We start from the raw sequence: 13,412 nt of genomic DNA on the forward strand, positions 1-13,412 counted from the left end.
TAGCAAATTAAGGTGTTTGGGAACTGAAATACTTTTACTATATGTATTTTTTCTTGTACTCTGGCCCACACAAAGTATTAAAAATTGAAGGAAATGATTATATATAAATACATATAATAATGTATTTTGCTTATTTGTGGGTTTTTAGAAGTGTTAACTGTTAACTTGCAATGATAGTTAATTCCAGAAACTAGGGCAGCAGGCATTGTGGCACAGGAGGTTTAGCTGTTTCTTAGAATGCCTGCATCCCATATTAGAGTGCCAGTCCAAGTCCAGGTTATTCTGCTTTGAATACAGCTCCCCCTGCTAATGCATCTGAAATGTATCTGATAATAGCATATATACTTGAGTCTTTGTCACTTGCATGGAAGACCAGGATGAAGTTCCAGGTTTCTGGCTTTGGCCTGTTTGAGCCCATCTATTGTGGCCAACTGGGGAGAGAACCAACATATGGAAAAGATTTTCTCTCTCTCTCTCTCTCTCTCTCTGTCTTTTAAATACATAATAAGTACAATCTTTAAATTCCAGAAATTCTGAATTATAAGTTACATTATAAATATATATAATTCATGAATTATAAATACATAGCAGTTTTGAAGGCTACTGAATCTTGGGGAGTATATGCTGCTTTCATCTATGTTCTAATCTGTAATACATAAATGAAGGTGGAGAGAAAAGATTACTTGGAAAATCTTTCCAGGTCCCTTGGAAGTCCATGTCATCATTATAATCACCATAAATTCCCCAAAGTGAATTTTCTTGGGTCCCTTTGTCATCCCTGCTGCTGCCCCCGATAGAGGAGTTTAGAGTATGGTTTGCCTTGTGATCCTCATGTGCTCAACCATTTTGTACCATGTCATGTAGATGTGAAACTCTTATCTCTGTCCTTCATTTGCACAGAGAAACCAAATGGCAGGAGTCTTTTTTATCAATTTAGCACATTTTCCTGAAGCTTTAGGAAGACAAAGTTTAGATTACAAACACATCAAAAGCCTATTTTTGAAGGGTGACATCTTCACTCCCTTCTCCACAGTTTCCTATAGTGAAATTCTCATTTGTTTCTAATCTAGACTGATTTAGCCATCTCTTTTCTTTCCTTCACACCTGTTAATCCATGAGGCCAGTATTAACTGTTTATTATTATTTTCCAATAAAAGCTCCTTCCCTTAGAGAAATCCCAATGCAATCTGGCTATTAGCTGGAGGAGAGTTAGATTAATTGTACTCCTTGGTGAATAACATGATCTTATCCTTAATTTTCAGGTCAATTTTAATTTTGCCAGGTTAGTTATATAATTATTTTATTAATGTAATAAAAGAACACATGTGAACCCCCCATCTGAAACAAAGCCCAGGACTTTAACAACACTCCTTTTTCCATTTCCCAGTTGCTTCCCACACAGAGTAATTATCTTCCTGAGTCTCATGTTCATCATTCTTACTTTTATTTGGTTTTATTATATCTACATATTTTCCTAAAACATAGATTTTACGAAATGTAGGTTTTTTAATCTTTATGCAATGTTTAACGCAGTTACACAATATGCTGTGAATTAGCTTCTATGTGTGCAGTTGTTTCCTTTGAGCACATTCTTGACTTGCAGTTGCTGGGTCATCAGCTAATCTTCAATTTTAGAAGGTAATGTAGTCGTTTGCAAAAGAAAATGCACTAATTTATACTCAGACCAGTGGGTCCATATCTGCCCCAAAACTTAGCACTGGCAGGATTTTTATGTCGACAAAACAGATGCATATATGATGATATCCAATTTTTTTCTTATGTGTTTATTAGTCTATGGTTTTTTTTCTCTGAAATTTGTGCCTATTTTCCTATAGATCACTTGTCTTTTTTTAAATTTATTTTTATTTGAGAGGCAGACACACAGAAGGGGAGATAATGAGAAAGAGAGAGAGAAAAAGAGTGTGTGTGTGAGTGTGTGTGTGTGCATGCCCGCTCCCATCTGCAGTTTACTCTCCAAATGCCTGCAGTGGCCAGGGCTAGGCCAGTACAAGATCCGAAGTCAAAAACTCAATCCAAATCTCCAATGTGGGTGACAGAGAACCAATTACTTGAACCACCATCTACTGTCTTCCAGAGTCTACATTAACAAGAACCTGGAGTTAGAAGCTGAAACTGGGAATGGATCCAGGCACTCTGATATGGACACCAGCTCTTAATTGGTATCTAAACCACTAAGATGAATGATCACCCCATTTTCTGATTTCATATTTTTGATCAAAATTCTTGAGAAGTGTGGGTGTCATAAATACCTCTCCTTCCAATTTGTAGCTCACTTTTATTTTCTTTAATGCTGTCTTTTATTTTAATGTTTATTTTTGTTTTTCATCCACTTTGAAGATGGGGAGAAAAAGAAAGAGAGGGAGAGACAAAGATCTTCCATCTGCTGGTTCACTCATAAAATGTCCTCAACAGCCAGGGCTGTACCAGGCTGAAGGCAGGAGCCCAAAACTCCCTCAAAATCTTGAATGTAGTTGGCAGGAGCTCAAGAAGTTGAGTCATCATCTGATACATTCTGGGATGCATTAAGCAAGGTGGATCAGAAGTGTGGAGTAGTTGGGACTTGAACCAAGCACTCCAACATGGGATATGGGCATCCCAAGTGCAGCTTAACCTGCTAGTGTGCCACAACATCCACTCTCCTTTATTCCTGCTATTGATGACCCAAAGGTCTTACTTTTAATATTATCAGCTTTATTTAGACCTTAATGTTGTGGCCAGTGTGTTTTGCTTAGCCAAAATTATATTTTAAAACTACCATATAATTGCCTGTGTTTTCAATCAAGAGTTTTGAATGCTTAACATTTGAGCTCTTGACTATTTGGGGTAGTTTTTGTGCATTATGAGAAGTAGGGATCTAAGTTCACTCTTGAATATGTGGATAATCATTCTTTTCTACTCCACTAAAAGAACAATGTTCCCATTGAGATGGAATGCCACCTCTGTTATTTACCAAAGTTCCATGTGTATGTTCATCTGTTTCTCTGCACCCTGCTTTATTCTCCTAAACAAATTTACCGTTCTTTTATCATCGCTACACTATCTAATTTTTGCAGTTTCATGTACCGTTCTTTTATCATCGCTACACTATCTAATTTTTGCAGTTTCATGATAGCCCTGATAGCTGAAAGGGTAAGTCTTCAAACAGCAAATTCTTTTTCAAAAATATTCTTTCCACTCACAAACACAAACACAAACACAAATACACACACACACACACGTATGAGAGAGACCTCTATGATATTGTTTTTCTAGTAATGAAAATTATATCCATAAGCTTTGATATTGTGTAATAATGTTTTATAAATTTTAGATTAATAATTAGATAATTAAGGTTCTCTAAGATTACTGAAAATAGTTTTTCTCCTTAATGATATTTTCTAGTACTTTTCTGCTGGCATACAGAAATAAACTGATTTTCACAACTTATATCTGGTTCTTTGCTACATCATACTATTATTTTTAATCATTTATAAAGTATTTTCAATGCAAGTGATAACATGCATATTAATGGTATTTTTTTTTTTTTGACAGGCAGAGTGGACAGTGAGAGAGAGAGACAGAGAGAAAGGTCTTCCTTTGCCGTTGTTTTACCCTCCAATGGCCGCCGCGGCTGGCGCGCTGCGGTCGGCGCACCGCGCTGATCTGATGGCAGGAGCCAGGAGCCAGGTGCTTTTCCTGGTCTCCCATGGGGTGCAGGGCCCAAGCACCTGGGCCATCCTCCACTGCACTCCCTGGCCACAGCAGAGGGCTGGCCTGGAAGAGGGGCAACCGGGACAGAATGCGGCGCCCCGACCGGGACTAGAACCTGGTGTGCCGGCGTCGCTAGGCGGAGGATTAGCCTAGTGAGCCGCGGCGCTGGCCATATTAATGGTATTTTAATTTCCTAATTTACATTTTAATTTTCTTATAATTTCACTAACAATTTTTTAAAAGATTTATTTATTTGAAAGTCAAAATTACGGAGTGGAGTGGGAGAGACACAGAGAGAGGTATTTTCCATCCACTGGTTTGCCCCCCAAATGGCTGCTATTTTCCCAGGTGCATTTGCAGGGAGATGGATGGGAAATAGAGCAGCTTGGACATGAACTAGTGCCCATATGGGATGCTGGTACTGCAGAGGGGGTGGCTTAATCCACTGTGCTACAATGCCAGGCCCTAAACTAAAGACTTTGAGTCAAAATCAAATATTAGTTGTACTGGGCACCATTGTTTCATTCCTGATTTTTAAAGGAATGCATCTAATGCTCACCGTTTTATTAGGTTATCTCAAATTATCTTTTGATCATTATTTTTAGTAAAGATTTGCTCCTTAAATTCCTAATTCCCTTACTATTTTTGTATGAGTGGAATTATGATTGATTCTGTACCTTTCATCATCTCACCCAGAGTGGACTTTAAGATCTAAAATAAAGCAGGAAAATCTTTGGTCTACCCTACCATCTGCCTCTTGACTGTGGAATGTTTGGTCTGTGCCAGTCAGAAAACTGCCAACACATTATTTCTTTGAATATTGCAGGCAGGAACACTAGACTTCAGGTAATTAGAGCTCTATGTCCTCTTTCCTGAACATTCTGTTTCTTTCTCTTGCCCCTTGAAATTACAAGAAATGGAAGTAGCATATTGCACCCTAAGAAGTGTGATATCTGTGTGAAAGTGATATTAGCTTGGATATTTACTTAAAACCACTTAAAGCAGTAAATGGTGAAATACATATGATATTTGAGGAGAATTTCCAGAATGCAGAGACATTATGAATAGTGAAAGTAAAAAAAAATTTAGGCATTAGAATGTGAAGTACAAGTATTATCAAGAAATACATCAGAGGAGACTTTTCGCTACAGTTTTTAAGACACTGCGTGGATCACCCACATCCCATAATGGAGTACCTGTGTTCATGTCCTGGCTCTGCCTCCATTTCCAGTTCCTGGGATACACGCATGGAGTTCTTGGCTCTTTGGTATTTGGGGAATGAACCAGCTGGTGGAATATCTCTCTGTTTCTGTCTGTCTTCCTGTATTGTGTGTGTGTCTATAAGTAAATGAATAAATATTATGAAAGAAAGATAATAAGCAAAATTATCTTCAAGGAAAAATTTTCTGTAGCTGAAAATAGGCGTTATCCATAGATCAAAATGCCACATCATTTGATATCATGAACAACAAAGTTTCTAATTCCAGCAATATTGCAAATGAAATAATTCAAACAAATATAAAAAAAAATCCAGTGGACAGGGAGGAGAATGAATTAAAAGATTCAGAAGATATATGAGTGGCCATAGTTGTTTGCATTGTAGCATTACACACTCAAGTAAACCCAGAAATATTATGGAGATTTTGAGAGAGCTGTCATACATTATTTGTTTTCATTACATATGCAAGTGAGAGAGATTTGTCTTTAAAAAATCAATGTTTTCTTTATAATGCTTTCATGTGTTAATTTTCTGCAGGAGACACTATGTTAGTCAATGGATTTAGTAACTGATTGACAATTATATTTCTTTTGCAAATTTGTAAAGCCTGATTTTACACATCTGTCTTGACAACCTAGCTGACTCCCAAAGTCTGCCTCTGAGAGAATATCAAGGTTTGCTGTCAAATCTTGTTTCAATACCCTTAGGATCAAGTTCAATTCTCAGCAGTGATGAACACTGTACAGCAATGGTTTTTAACTAATAGGAGATATATATAAATATGTGCAAACTTACCCCTTCCCAAAGGGGAGGATCTTGGCTTCAGGCAGGGAGGATGTGTTCAGTTTGAGCAACCATGTTCAAAATTGCCATTGTTTGGATTTATATAACATCAAGGGAAAACATGTAGTTTTTATCAAAGAAAGGGGGTGTGTCATGAAAAAAAAATGAAGCAGTGCCTCTATTCAGGATCACCTTTGAAAATCTTATTTTCAAAACTTAACAGCTCACAACTGAGTTAAAATTAATAGATTTTTCAGAAATTATTGAATTGTTAATATATGAACTTTTCTGATTCAGAAATAATGAGGTTTTGTTTCCATTTATTCAACAGTTTGATTATTCTTCCTGCAACTTGTTTATTTTCTATAAGTCTGTTCTCAATATTCAAAAAAATAAAAATAATTAAAACAAAAATAAGATGCAGCAAATCTCCAAACCCAAGAATTAGCCATTTTTAATCTTAATTCCGTACTAATCCAGTACTTAGATTAATTAAAATAATAATCTTTGACTGCCCTATATTAAAATCCTATTATGAAAAGATTTTCTTGTTTTGACTTTGAAAGATTACTGGCCAGCTTGAAAACACAGGACTAAGCCCTAGATAAATTATCTTTCTATACATTTTAGCACACGAGTCATAGTTGGGAAGTAAAAGAGCTATCTGGATCATCTCTTAGGTTCTTTCTTTCACTAGTTTTCTTTTGTTCTTCCACATTATTTTGTCCATTTTCAAATGTAACATCATGGAAAGACAAGGGATCTTTGACCTGTGTATATATTAACAGTCCCCTTGTAGGAAAACATTACCCAATACCTCATGAAGCAATCATCCAGATGCTCTCCTGATTCTATTCAAGGCAAACAAAACAATACTACTGAAGTAAAACGTTGAGATAGAAAATATTTCTAATGCTTTTACAATTGGGGAATGAAGATATAAGTAGCTATGTTTGAGTTCCTAGGTTAACAAGGCTAACTTTAACTTAGAAATCTCATATTTCTTCCTTCAATATGAGTTTTAATGAAAGTATCAAAATTTAATTTAAAAAGAACATATGCAAATTATGAGCAAAGCTTCAAAACCTTTATTTAAGCTTATATAGTGCTGTAACCTCAATTTACCATTTTATTTCATACATCTTGGCTAACAAAATAGCCTGTGTTGACATCAAAGAAAATGCTCAAGAAAGACTCCGTTTTAATGTTCAGATCAATATGAAGCAAATGTTATGCTCAGGAAGCTAGGTTTGCAGATTCATTCCCCCAAAAAATTCTTCTTTCTGTGTCATGCATTTTACAGTTTTTACTATACCTATTTTGGCCATTATACTGCAATAACATTATTCAATTTAAGTTCAATTAGTTCAGTATTATGTTACACTGAATTAAGACAAATGTTATTTTCAAAGAGAACCAACTTGTAATAGCTGACCAGTTGAAAGATGAATGTATATTATTCCTCAGAAATATTTTTCAGAGTGAAATGAAATAAAAAGAAGTATCACTAATAAACCAAAAGTAGCTATAAAATGAAATGCTAAAAAACATCAATTAATATAAACAAAGGCAGGAACAGAGGGGAAAAAAAGAACAAATAGCAGATGGATGGATCAAATAAAAATGGAGCAATGTAGCAGAATTACAAAGAAATAAACACTGTTTCAAGTATATGCTTCCATAAGAAATTCAAATATAAAGTTATGTTTGTTAAATGTATGTAAAAGGATAGAAAATACATTATGGGCCGGCGCCGCGGCTCACTAGGCTAATCCTCCGCCTAGCGGCGCCGGCACAACGGGTTCTAGTCCCGGTTGGAGCGCCGGATTCTGTCCCGGTTGCCCCTCTTCCAGGACAGCTCTCTGCTGTGGCCAGGGAGTGCAGTGGAGGATGGCCCAAGTGCTTGGGCCCTGCACCCCATGGGAGACCAGGAGAAGCACCTGGCTCCTGCCATTGGATCAGCGCGGTGCGCCGGCTGCAGCGCACCGGCCGTGGTGGCCATTGGAGGGTGAACCAACGGCAAAGGAAGACCTTTCTCTCTGTCTCTCTCTCTCTCTCACTGTCCACTCTGCCTGTCAAAAAAAAAAAAAAAAAAAAAAGAAAGAAAAGAAAATACATTATGGAAAAGCTAATCATAAGAAAACTGTACTGGTTGTATTGTACTGTGAAAAAGTAAACTCTAGGTCAACAAGCCCCACTTGGGGCAAAAAGGAACATTTTATCATGTTAAGTCAATTGCTCAATTATGACTTCTTCAAAGGTTTATGAGGCAACCTTGTAGAGTGGTGGAAATATCCTTGATCTCAATTCATTTTGGGGATGCCTAAGTATATACATTTGTCATGATTATTAGACTATATACTTAAAAAGGTACATTAATTATATGAAAATTATGTATTAAGAAGTTTAAAAAGAAAAAGAAAAAAATAAGATTTTCAAATTAACCATAAGTAGACTGGAGCAGTAGCAGCACTGTGATTTGGAGCATGGACTTGGCCAGATTGCAAAAGTCCTCCCTCCCTAAATATTCCTTACCACTTAAAAAAAAAATTGAATTGGCTAACTTCTCTGTACTTTCATTTCCTTTGCAATGGGTGTTATTGTCATAAAGAGATGTTGTAAGTATTAGATGACTTATTACAAGTAAAAAGCTTAGAACAGTGTCATAGCACGTATTCAATACATGTGAGCTGTTAAGATATTCCTTTGTATCCTCTTCTTAATTTCGATCAATATCAAACATTTAGGACAATCTGTAAAATTATTTGAATTCATCAAAAGGAGAACAATAGGATGAGAAGAAGGAGAAAGAAAAATAGCCCTTTACTGGCAATCAGTTTATAACCTAGGAATTAACAAGAACTAATTTGCATGTTGAGATTTCTTTGCTTGAGCAATAAGGAGCCTCTTCCTGTAATTTGATTTGCATTGTTGGCACATACCAATGGGGACAGATTGTGACCGAATATCAAAATTATTTAGAACTGTTGCCAAGAATTCTTGTTACCTAATTTGGAAACTCCCAGAAGGAACCTCTTGGGCTCTGGATTGTCACACTCTTCACAGAAAACTTCCTAAGTATAGTTGAATGAACTAATGAATGGAACAGCATGGGGCTTATTCTGATTATTTGAGAGCTAGAAGCCTTGTTTATAAGTTCACAGAGGAGATACCCAAAAAGAGAACATAATATGATGTTATTCACAGGAAAGATTATTTTGTTAAGTAGCTTCTTGGAGCACTGTGTAGTTCTACCATTTTCCACTGTAAGATTTAAAAGCAACCCTGCTGAGTGCTGTCCTACTGAGCCATGGTCTCTAAATGTATTTCATTCCTCACAATATCAATTTTAAAATACTTATCTATATGATACATTTATAATTATTCATAATTTAATGTATACGTGATATTGTTAATATGAACACTATGATATATAAATTGAGAAAAATGAAGAAGAAATAAATAATATCTTTAATATAATGTACTTGCAATTAGTAAGTGGCTTCATAATACTGTTAAGTACTATTTCAAGGCCTATTATACTTGTAGGGCAAGGATTATTTTCAATAACCAGGGATATCAATTCACATTTCATGACATTTTGTACTATGAACTTTCTTCAACATCTTTTTTCGCTAAAACTAGTTATATGGTCTGAATATATACCTTAAATTGTGACTGACAAAAATTTGGAAACATTTACTAGCACTTATTTTTTGTCAGTTGAATGCACATCATTATCATAAAATTAATAATACATTGATATGCCACATTTTTATGGATATTTCTTCAAACATTTTGTTTCATTTTATGTTTAGTTTAAACAAAATTTGATATCATTATTTACTAATCCACTTAATGGAGTCCACATATGATGAAGTAAGTCACACTAAACTGAAGTGAGATAAAATGTGAGATTGCCACTTTCTGTCATCCACTCTGTCCTCAGGACATTCCATAAAAAATGACTGACCTACTCCCAAGTCAAAGAGCCAATGACCATCCACATATAAATCTTAGTAAAATAAGTTTCTATTACATTTTATATAAAATTAGGAATTAATGCGAGTATTAATATTTTCCCCTGGCACCTTAGTAAACCATTTGCAGACTCTGGGATTCATGTACTCTGCATAAAGGGGCCATTCATGAATGCTGGCCCACAAGCCACACAAGGAGGAGAGAAACATCAAGGGATAGTGGGTACAGATTTTCAGTTGAGATTGACACTTAGTAATGTATTTCTTCATTTTTCTGCAACTGAGCTTGGTTACTAACATAGCTCCCTATTTCCATCTAATAGCAAAAAATTCTAGTCACTCTTACAGTCCAATTTGTGATTACAAAGGGAAGTGAGGATTTCAATAAATTAATTCAAAAATTCCCTCGTCCATGGTATTGTCATGAAAAGTCCTGAGGATAGAGTGGATGATAGACAGTGACAATATCATTTCTTGTTCCACTTCAGTTTATGTTTAATGTCTAAAGGCAAAGTATGAGATGTAAAGGCCAGGGACTAGGAACCAGAAAGGAAGTTACAGTTAACATGGTAGGATCTCAATATCAAGTCTTTTATCGCTTTCTCTGAAGGTTGGCACTCACCCTCAGTGAGTCTGAAACTGACATCCTGTCCCATATAAGAGATGGTAAAGTGTCAAGAAATAATACAAGACTTCTGGTTGGAGTTACTGATTAATTTGTGATTTCATGAAGCATATTGAGAAAAAATGGATTGGGAGCTAAATAAGTATTTTGTTTTCAGAAATAAATTTTAGATGTCAATTATATATTCAAGGTAAATATCAAATAGAGTTTTGAATATAACAGTCTAGAGTTCATAAGAGAGATTTTGGTTAAGGTAAACACTGGGGAGAAACCAAAAGCATATAGCTGATTTTTAAAGTCATGGGACTAAATTAGACTACTCATCCCTTAGGTTCTTTTTAAAAACTTTTTTGTTGTATTTATTTGAAAAACGGAACTATACAAAGTGGGAGGAAGAGAGAGTGGGGTTGGGGGGTAGACAGAGAAAGAAAGAGAGAGAGCAAAAGAGAGCATTCTCCCATTTGCTGGTTCACTCCTCAAATGGCCCCAGTGGCTGTGACTAGGCCATGCTGAAGCCAGGAGCCTTGATCTCCATCAGGGTCTCCACATGGGTATAAGGGGCCTAAGTACTTGGCCCATATTTTGCTTCTTTCTCAGTTATATTAACAGGGAGCTGGATCAGCTAGGACTTGATCCAGCACTCTGATACTGGCATCACAGGTGATGGTTTAACCCACTGATCCACAATACTGTCCCTATCTGTTAGGTTCTAAAGGGTGAATGTGGACAGTGCAGAGAAGTGATTAAAGGATTGCACCTCAGAACTTCCCCAGTGTGAATAAATCAGGAAAAGTAGAAAGGTCCAGACAAGGTAATGAGAAAAAGAGGCCAGTGAGATGAGGGGAAAATGAGGATACTGTCATGTATCAGAAGCCGAAGAAAGTAGTGCTCCATGGGATGGCCCAAGTACTTGGGCCCTGCACCCCATGGGAGACCAGGATAAGTACCTGGCTCCTGCCATCGGATCAGCTGGCCACAGCAGCATCCATTGGAGGATGAACCAAGGGCAAAAGAAGACCTTTCTCTCTGTCTCTCTCTCTCTCACTGTCCACTCTGCCTGTCAAAAAATAAAATAAAAAAAAAAAAAGTAGTGCTCCATGAAGGAGTAGTGATGAGATGGTAGGAAAGGCAAAGACAGAATTGATCTTCAGATTGGGTAACGTAGAGGCTGTCAATGCCTTCGATATCAGTGATTTCCATTAACTAGAGAGTGGGTTTGGAAGAAACTAAGAAGAAAGAAATGGAAGATAGTGAGTACAGACAAGTCCTCTAAAGAGTTTGTCATAAAGAAGGATCCAGAAATCGGGGCAGTAACTGAAAGGTTAGGTGGAGTTTGGTGACTTTTTTCTTCTTAAGTGGATATTACTGCATGTAAATATGCTAATGAGCACACTATACACTAAATAGGAATGATTCTAGGAACAAAGTACTTAGGTGAGTATTTTAAGCAAGTTTTCATTACTGTAATGGAATACCTGAGGCAGCTCATCTATAAAGAGAAAGGGTTTATTTGGCTCACAGTTTGGGGGCGTTCAGGGTCAAAATATTATGATATAGCATGGTGGATGGTGGAATGTATGTGGAGGAAGGATTATGTGGGGAGCCAGTAGGGAAAGAGTGTGGTTGTGCTCAAACGCAGCCTTCTATAACCAACACTCTCTGAAGAGCTTCCTTCTTAAGGCATGCTCCCAATAACCTAACAACCTCCACCAGATCCCACATTTATCACCCTCATTGAATTAAGTTTCTATCGTCTTGGTGCCATTAACTTATAACTTTGTACTTTAAAGTCTCTAATGAGTTCAGGAACCAAATTATTTTCAAATCATAGCAATGAGCAAGAGAACAAAAGACTCAGAATATAAGTACAAGTTTTGGGTTATATGTGAGTGTAATGCAGATTACACTGCTACAGTTACATGTATGATGTAGACATGATGCTAGACATGACGTCCTCTCTGATTGCTTCCATTTTCTCACTGAAAATAAAAAACAATTTCATTAGTAGAATGAATAGAGGAAGGTTTTGAGGAGATGAAATATTTGAAATAGATCACTTATGAGGGAAAAATTCATTTAGAAAATGTGTCAAAGGGTACAGAAAATGTTGAGGTCCTACTTCACAATCACAGTTATAAATGGAAGTCATTGCTTTGTTATATATTTATGACATAAGTTTATATTGTTATAGTGACATATTTTATAAATAAATAATTATTTAAAAATAATTAAATGAGTATGTTTCTATTAATCATTCTAGTTCATCCAAGAGTAGGAAAAGATGGATTTTAAGAGTCTTGGGGTTCAAAAGGTAACAGCAACAGGGACAGAAAAAACATGTGGCTTACAACAGAAACAAGGGAGTATAATAATGGATCTTGGAGGATAATTAAAATATTGATGAAAGTGAAAGGAAGAAGATACAGGAAGAAATAGTGGAATTAATTGATTAGAGATCCCCAGTGGTTCAAAGGCTTGCTGAAGAGGCCTATTAGACGTAGTGAAAAGAAAATAAGTGCTTGTTACAGAATGAAAATCTAGAAGTAGTGCAGCTATTGGTGATGCTGATGTCTGGGAAAGGACCAGAGGAAGAGTTGGTGAGTAAAGATGGAGGACAATGTAATGGAAGGGACAACACAAGACTACAAGTTCTGGGAGCTGGATACATTTTCTGTGTGGATACCGAGGGTACAAAAATGACGAGGCATTTATGAGACAGGCAGTGACCCAGCTGACATAATCTTCATGTAGAAAGGTATGTAGTGGAGAGTTCCTGGGCTAGCAAGCAGGGACAGCAGAGGGGAAAGTCTCAGAGCTTATGTTTCTGCAAAGGTTGCCCACAGAGAGGGGAAAGAAGTTAAGATCTGGAAGAAGTAAAGCAATCAACAAGGAAAGTTTCCCTACCAGCAGAATCAGTGGACCGTAAGATTTTGGAGGAGAATTATCAACATTGCTCAGGGAAAGCCATAATCCTATTAGAGCAAGAAGATAACAGAAAAATGTGGATAAGAGGAAGAAGTACATGAGTATTTTGCTGATGAAGCACTGTGAAGTCCTGCAGGGTGGTACAATGAACTAAGGGGTTATGTTAGAG

Source organism: Oryctolagus cuniculus, chromosome 5, assembly GCF_964237555.1.
Source record: "Oryctolagus cuniculus chromosome 5, mOryCun1.1, whole genome shotgun sequence".
Lineage (NCBI taxonomy): Eukaryota > Metazoa > Chordata > Mammalia > Lagomorpha > Leporidae > Oryctolagus > Oryctolagus cuniculus.